The following is a 7,732-nucleotide window of genomic DNA, read 5'->3' as shown; positions in this document are numbered from 1 at the left end:
CTTTAGCAAAACTTTACTCGCTTGAGATATCAAAGAGGTTGTCGGATGATATCCGCATTCTGTTGGGTCACCTCTCTTTGGAATGGGCACAAATATTAATCTCTTCCAATCAGTTGGCCAGATAGTTGTCTTCCAAATTTCTTTACCTGTGCTTTATTGATTGTGTGGATCATGACAAGCTAAGGACAACATTGCAAACTATGAGTATTCCGGAACACTTAAATGTGTTCATGAGGAATCTGTATATGAACCAAGAGGAGGCAGTTGTTCGAACAGAACATGGGAAAAGTGAGTGGTTCAAAATTAAGAAAACTGTGCGACAGACAGGGTTGTATTCTTTCACCATACTTATTCAACCTGTATGCTGAACAAATAATCTGAGAAGCTGGGTTATATGAAGACAAATGTGACGTCAGGATTGGAGGAAGACTCATTTAGAAGTTTTGTGACACCTAGGAATATATGTGCTGTGTTTTAGATATGGTGATAGCAGGTGTTTCAGTACAATATCTGTATGTAAAGAAACAGAAAGAGAATTTATCATTTGAAGGACCTAATATCATTGGATTTAGAGCTAGCTAGTACTTTAGTTACAACCCTGGGCATTTTGTTCAGAGTGCTTCCTTAGACTAACCTTAAAAACTTTCTGCTTTATAAGCATGGTATGTTTGTTATTCCTAAGTACGTACTGAGGTTTGGAAAGACTCAATTAGTGACAGTTTTCTGTCTGTCCAACTTTTGAATCCAGGATGCATGGTTGGGCATGTTGTGAATTTCATCTTCTCTGAGTAGCCATTATGGCTCACACAGGCCAGTGTGTTTAGTCTCTTGAGTCAAGTTCAATCCAAACTGAAGGAAAAATGAAAAGCAGAGTGAGGCATATCTAGTTTTCCTCCCAGATCTACTAGACTGAGAAGTCCCCTCACCCTTGGAAATAAGTAACTGATTGGTGAAGAGGCTTGCAGGCTTCCATTTATGTTATCTCACCAGAAACACAAAGCCAAGGGCAAAGGAGACTTAGAACCCATCCCTGCAGAACTTAGCTTTCAGAAAAAAAATAGAAGATTATTATGGTTAATAAAGAGTCTCAGTGTGGCACTATAGAACAAGCACTAGAACTGCAAGTTCAACAATCCAAACTCCACCAGCTACACCTGTGAGGTTGCCCCAGGACCGGGCAGTGTTTCATTCTGTTGTGCATAGGGTGGCTATGAGTCGGTACTGACTCGATGGCCCCTAGCCATAACAACAACAACCAGCTACTCCTTGGAAACTCTATACAGGGTCGGTATGAGTCAGAACCAACTCAGCAGCACTTAATAACAACAGCATTTAATAAAGGAATGTAGACGAAGTACAGGTAAAAGTGAAAATACTATTAGAAACAAATTCTATATTCTATGAGTAATTAATTATTTCAAAGGGGTGACCAGAGCTTTTCCTGTGGCCATTTTCATAAACAAAAATGAGGTAATAAGTTCTTAATATTGTTGGTACTCATTGCTAAAAAACAACAGTGACTCCAAGAGCAAAGAAGCATAGTCATAGGCTGTATTTCTATGCTGAGAGCTACTAAACTTTTCAGGAAGGATTCCTAGTCATAGCAACTTTTTTGGTCTGCTTGCTTAGTATGTGTCTTTCTTCTTATTTATACTTTAAAATCTGATCTGTTAAATAAGCATTTTCTAAATATCTATAATAGCATTAAAGAAAAAGAAGTTGTAAAGCTTTTTACCAGTTTTCAAGACTGTATTTTTAATGGGATGATGTAAAAAATTAACTGTGTGTAGTGAAACTTACTCTGGAGGTTGGAACACTGGAGGAAATTTCAAAGACCAAGTCAACCACCCTAAAACTACCATGTGGATGTCTCACAAGAGACCAACGGGTGGTTTCAACTGTTGGTCTTCAAGCAAAAGCCACAAGGACAAACACTGAATTACAGTCACTAATGTGAAACAGAGACCCTGGGTGGAACAAAGAGCACGGATGCTAACCAGAAAAGGTTAGAGGTTCAGGTGCCTCTGAAGAAACGATTGGCGATCTACTTTTTAAAAGTTGTTGTTGTTGTTAAGTGCCGTCGAGTCGGTTCTGACCCATAGCGACCTTGTAGAGGGTTTCCGAGGGTGTGAATCTTTACGGGAGTAGAAAGCCTCATCTTTCTCCTGCGGAGTGGCTGGTAGTTTCGAACCGCTGACCTTAAGGTTTGCAGCCCGATTCGTAACCACTACGCTACCAGAGCTCCTTAAAAAAATCCTATGAAGCACAGTTCTACTCTGGCACACACAGGGACACCATCAATAAGAAACAATTTGATGCAAACCTTGTTTTTAATGTGAAATGGAGAAGCATTTTACATGGTCACCTCTAGAGAGTTTCTTTCAGGTTGAGATAAGCTGGGATTTATTTATTAGTTTATGGCTAATGAAATTCTCATCATAGATTTATCCTCCTCCTTTTTTTAGGCAGTCTTAAATAATTTTTATAAAAAAATTTTTTCAGAAAGAGTGAATTAATTAACCACTTTTAACCAGATTTAAGAATGTTAGGCAAGATGGTGAAGTAGATAAGACACAGTTTTAGCTTCAACCTACTTGTTCCCTCCTCAATACTAAGAATGTAGACTTTTGCAATATGCATTTTTCTTCCTTAAGTCAACAATAACCTGGAATACTTGTCAAAAGATGGTGTGGGTATTGCAAGCAATGCGATGAAACAAATTTTATATGAATTGTTGAATGGAAAACTGACCAGCTCTGTAAACCTTCACCCAATTCATAGTAATAATAATTTTTAAAAACTTTAAAAACAAAAAACCTCTTATTGTAAATTGCATTCACTTACTAACTCACTTTGCTGTGAGAGTCAGACATACTTGGGTTCTGTTTCAGACTCTGCTATATAATAACTGTGTGACCTTGGACAGGTTGCTTGGCTCGCTTGTGCACAATGAGTTTCCAATCATAGGGCTATTGTGAGGAATTCATGAGAAATGTCATGTTAAGCACTTAAGTTTTACTTGGAATATATCAGTATCAATCAATTTGGATAAATTATTAGTTTATAAACATTAAACACACTAAGCTTGTTGATCCAAAGATTATTAAAAAGCTGTCCCTCCAAGTACAATAGACAGTTCTGTGATTAATCATAACATTTTGTGAAGCTGTTTAAGGAAGAGGCTAGATTATTGCCTCTGGAATCATTAGTCTGTATGTTTACTGCATGCGTCTGGGATTTTAGAACCATGACTGGTCAATTCTATGAGGGAAAGACCCAATAGGCACTTGTTGAATAAATGCAAGAGCTAACGTCTTAATTACTGCATGAATGCGTATCATAGAGACTCTGGTAGCGTAGTGGTTCCAAATCAGGCTGCTCACCTCAAGGTTCGAAACTATCGACCATTCTGCGGGAGAAAGATGGGACTTTTTGCTCCCATAAAGATTTACAGCCTCAAAAACCTTGTACAGGGTTGCTGTGAGTCGAAACCGACTCCACGGCACACAACCACCAACGAGGGTACACTGGGGTCCTGGTGTGGTGCTGGACTGCGAAGTCAGTTTGAACCTCAAGTTTAGAGGTTCAAGCTCACCAGCTGCTCCTTGGAAACCGTATACAGCACAATTAAAAACAACAAGTTGGGTACGCTAATGAAGGCTAAACTTATTCTTCAGGTGTTGCAGTTGTTGTTAAGTGCCATTTAGTCAGTTTGGTCTCATAGCAACCGTGTAAAGTATTTCCAAGGATCCTTGGGTGAGTTTGAAACTCTGAGGTGAGTGAAGGTAAACCATGGGATTTTGTTTGTTGAGGATATTGGCTCAGGACTAACCAGATTTTGAAGGCAGGTCTTTAAGCCTGAGTAGAACATTCCCAGGTTGTGAAAATAGAATAGAATATTCAAAATTAAGTATATAATAGGACCCAAAGTAAAAGGAGTCCTGGTGTGGCCCTGTGGATTAATGCATCAGACTGCAAAGTTGTTTGAACTGCAAGGTTGGTGGTTCAAGCTCACTAGCTGCTCCTTGGAAACCCTATACAGGGTTGCTATGGATGGGAGTCGATTCGACCGCACTTAACAACAACAAAGTAAAAGGGAGGAATGCAAATGATGAAAATGACATGTATGAATGCTAGACAGAGCACTGAGCATATAAGCAATGGAGGGGAAAGGAAGAAGAGGCTGCATAGATTGATCTAAAACATACAGCAAAGTACTGTGAATTCTAACGCATTTGGACTTTATCTGCTAAGCAATGGGGAACCATTGACAATTTTCTAAGGAAGAGAGAAACATGATCATATCAGGCCTGGCTTAGTTTCTGGTAGTGTTTTTTTGTTTTTGTGTATAAAAGTTTCTGCTTTCCACCATGGAAACTTGCCCCCCACAAATTCTGTGTCATAAATGAAAAGGCTATCATTTATGCTTTTATAATAGTCTGGCCACAGGCAATTGTACATGAGGTGTTTTTCCATTTTATCGAGTGCCATCGGCTTTGAAATAATCATCCTTTCTTTCGAGTTGCTTGGTATACTTAATTCTGTAGTAACCTGATAAAGTACACCCAATGTTGTCAAGTTTTAGAGCTTATTTCTTAACTGTATAAATCAATCAAAAAAAAAAAAAAAAAAAAAGAACCATCATAGTTTTGAAACAGAGTTCTTCAAGAAAAAGTTTTTTCAAGAGTCAGGGTTTAGGTACTGAATATAATGCAGTGAATCCATTTTATACATGTTATTAAATGGGAAAAATATGTATCTGAGAAGAAAATCCAATTTAGAGACTTCAGAGATCTGATATCTCCTTAAAATAGTGCTGGCTACAATGTACTCTCTCACTGAAGAAATATTTATTTGCCTCATGAATCTTGGACCTAAAAGGGAAAATGACAGTTGTTAAAATATAATTTAGGACTGCAGAAAAAGTGAATTCACTTAAAAAAAGTTGAAAGTCAAGGGATCTTAGGAAAAAGGATACAAAGAACGTCAGATGTACAGGTTTTTAGACTACTTGTTTATGTTGGAAAACAAGAGTACAAATTTATCCTTCAAAATTTTAGAAGTAAAACCTGATCTTGTGTTTAATGCACAAAGCCCTCTAGGCCCTAACATATCCTTCCTACATCGCCATTTACAGGACAAGAGAGGTTAAGCTGTTTATGGCAGGAATGTCTACCTTTGGGCTTTTAAACCGGTTCAAACCAATCACAGTCTCTTTCTTAGGTCTTAAAATAAGATCAAACAGTGCAAAATTCCCTTACTAGTATTTAAGCCTAGTTGCCTTTGTCCAGATGACTCCTATAATCTAGCCAGGCAGAACACCTCACCCTGCTGTTCCTGCTGCTTTTCTGCATGTCCTTTGATTGTAGGTAATTATCTCCAGCTGTCCTGCACCCTAGCCTCCTTTAACTCCTCTCTGTCTGGCCTCAGAGACTACCCTGCTGGAGGAAGTTTAGGCTCCTGAGTAGTACTGCGTAATGTACATGCACACTAGACAATTTGGCATCTAGAATGTGTGGTGTCTCAAGATTCCTCTTGACTCTTGAAGTATGTTAAATTTAACAAGTCAAGAACAAGAAAGAAACCTCCCAGTGAAGGTTCCCAAGTGCTAGTCCAAAACTCTTTCTCAGATTATGGCGTCTCCTGAGTCTGTCTACCTTCATATTGGTGGAAAAGTCACCTGATATAATCATTCTTTTATATAATATTTCCCCGGTAAGGTTTTTTTTTTTTTCTTTTTTTCTTTTTTTTATGTTTTATTGTGAATTATTTGATAGTTTACATGGGAGAACATTAGTTTTACATTGATTTTATCATATAGGATTTCATTGCCATGGTTACAATCCCCTCCATGCATCATCAACCAATCAAAAGTTATACACTACAAGCCTGCACCCTGGTCCTAAGCACACAGCCCGTCCCCCTCTCTAGATCTAAAGTCTCCAGCAGCTCCATTTCTCCACATCATCTCTGCCTCCGTCTCTGGCATTGCTTCTCTGGATAGGGTCCCGCTCTCCGCTCTTCTTCACTGATGGTCCCAGGGACCTCCGCTCCTAGACTGAAATGTTATTCACTTCCCTCCTTGCTATAAAACGTCTACCTTTACATTTCCAATCAGTCCTGATAACAATTATTCTCTATTGTATCACAAGAGACCTATCTGCATTTCATTTCATCTTCCCGCCTAGACAGATTGGATACTTCTCAGTGGAGATTCTACCTTCCTCCACACCCTCTGGATCTAGGTTCCCTCTTGAAAGCTTGTAAGCCAGTCACTTCTTGCCTTTGTAGCTCCCACCCCCAATTTGGGTAGCCAATGTCCAAGTTGCCCATCCCTGTCTACTCTGTGTGTGGAGGGGGTGGGAATGATCCTTGCTGTAAGGATTTGTTTTCTCTTTTGAGCTACTGCATCCATAGGTGTAGGTCAAATTCATCAAATTGTATCAGATTACTTTTTTTTTCCCTCTTCTATCTTTTTTTGGTTGAGCTCTGATCATCCAGTCACTGAAGCCAGGTCAAGTGGGTATTATCTGCATGTATGGGTGTTCTTGTGCATATGCCCTCTCTTCTTATCAGCTGGATGCTTCACTCTCCTTTCTAGTCCTCAGTGGTTATGTCACTGACTCTGGGCACAGGTCTTGCCACACGGCTGGCCAACCAGGTCTCCACCTGGGTTCACAGGAGTCTGTTGAACGTTGTTGGGATTAGCTCGCCACTTTATTGCTGTTTTTCCTTCACTTCCCCTTATTGATGAGAGCGTAGCCACCAATCAGAGCGTGTATTCCCTTGGAAGGGGGTTTACACTGAGGGGACCCGACCACTTGCCTTGATGTCTCCTGGGCAAGCAAGCAACTTTATTGTTCCTGTAGTCAGTTGGCCTCTATTGCTTTGTATTTTTCCTGTAGGTCTTTTTTTTTCAAGAAGTATCTTCTGATCTAGCCTCTCCAGGCTGGTCTGCATGTCCTTTCAAGTGGAAATTTCCCATCTCTGAAGATCTGGATGTGGTTCAGGCTTCCACCTATAGTTTTATGTAATGGAGAGGCTCTGCAGGAAGCCTCCTTCACTGAGCATGTTGTAGCCCCATTTTAGGTATTCCAATTAGTTATAGGCAGAAGATATACTTACAAACTTTCTATGGTGATGTTTCTGGCTGTTCCTTTCTCTTCCCCTCCAGTGTGTATTTTATAATGCTATGTAAGGAAAGCCAAGATTCAAAAGACAGCCAAGCATCTTAATATTATTCCCCCCTTTTCCCCATTCCAACCACGTCTCAATCTCTGTATCCCAGAGCCCTGTTGTTCCAAGGTTGTGCATACATCATTATTTACCTCTGTCCCACTTAGCTCATGCAAACCTACCTAATTGTTCTCCCATCTACTTAGTTCTTCCATTCCCCTCTCCTTTCTTGTATATTGCCCCCTTCCCCAGCACCCAAACTATCCTGTGCTTATTCCTTGCCCTGTGCTCCACCTTCTCCTTCCTAACCTCACCCGACCCCCACATCCCAGCAACCAGCAAAGAATCCACCCCTTCTTTTTCTTAGTCTTTTACAGTAGTGGTCCTATGCAGTATTTCTCCTTTTGTGACTAATTTTAATCAACATAATGTCCTCAACGTTCTTCCATGTTAGGTGGTGGCTTGCAGTTTCCTTGTTATTTTTCAAGGTAGCATAATTGTGTGTATGTACCACAGTTTGTTTATCCATTCTTCAGTTGATGGGCACTTAGGCTGT

Source organism: Chrysochloris asiatica, unplaced genomic scaffold (assembly GCF_000296735.1).
Source record: "Chrysochloris asiatica unplaced genomic scaffold, ChrAsi1.0 scaffold00001, whole genome shotgun sequence".
Taxonomy (NCBI): Eukaryota; Metazoa; Chordata; class Mammalia; order Afrosoricida; family Chrysochloridae; genus Chrysochloris; species Chrysochloris asiatica.
This window is presented reverse-complemented; position numbering follows the sequence as displayed.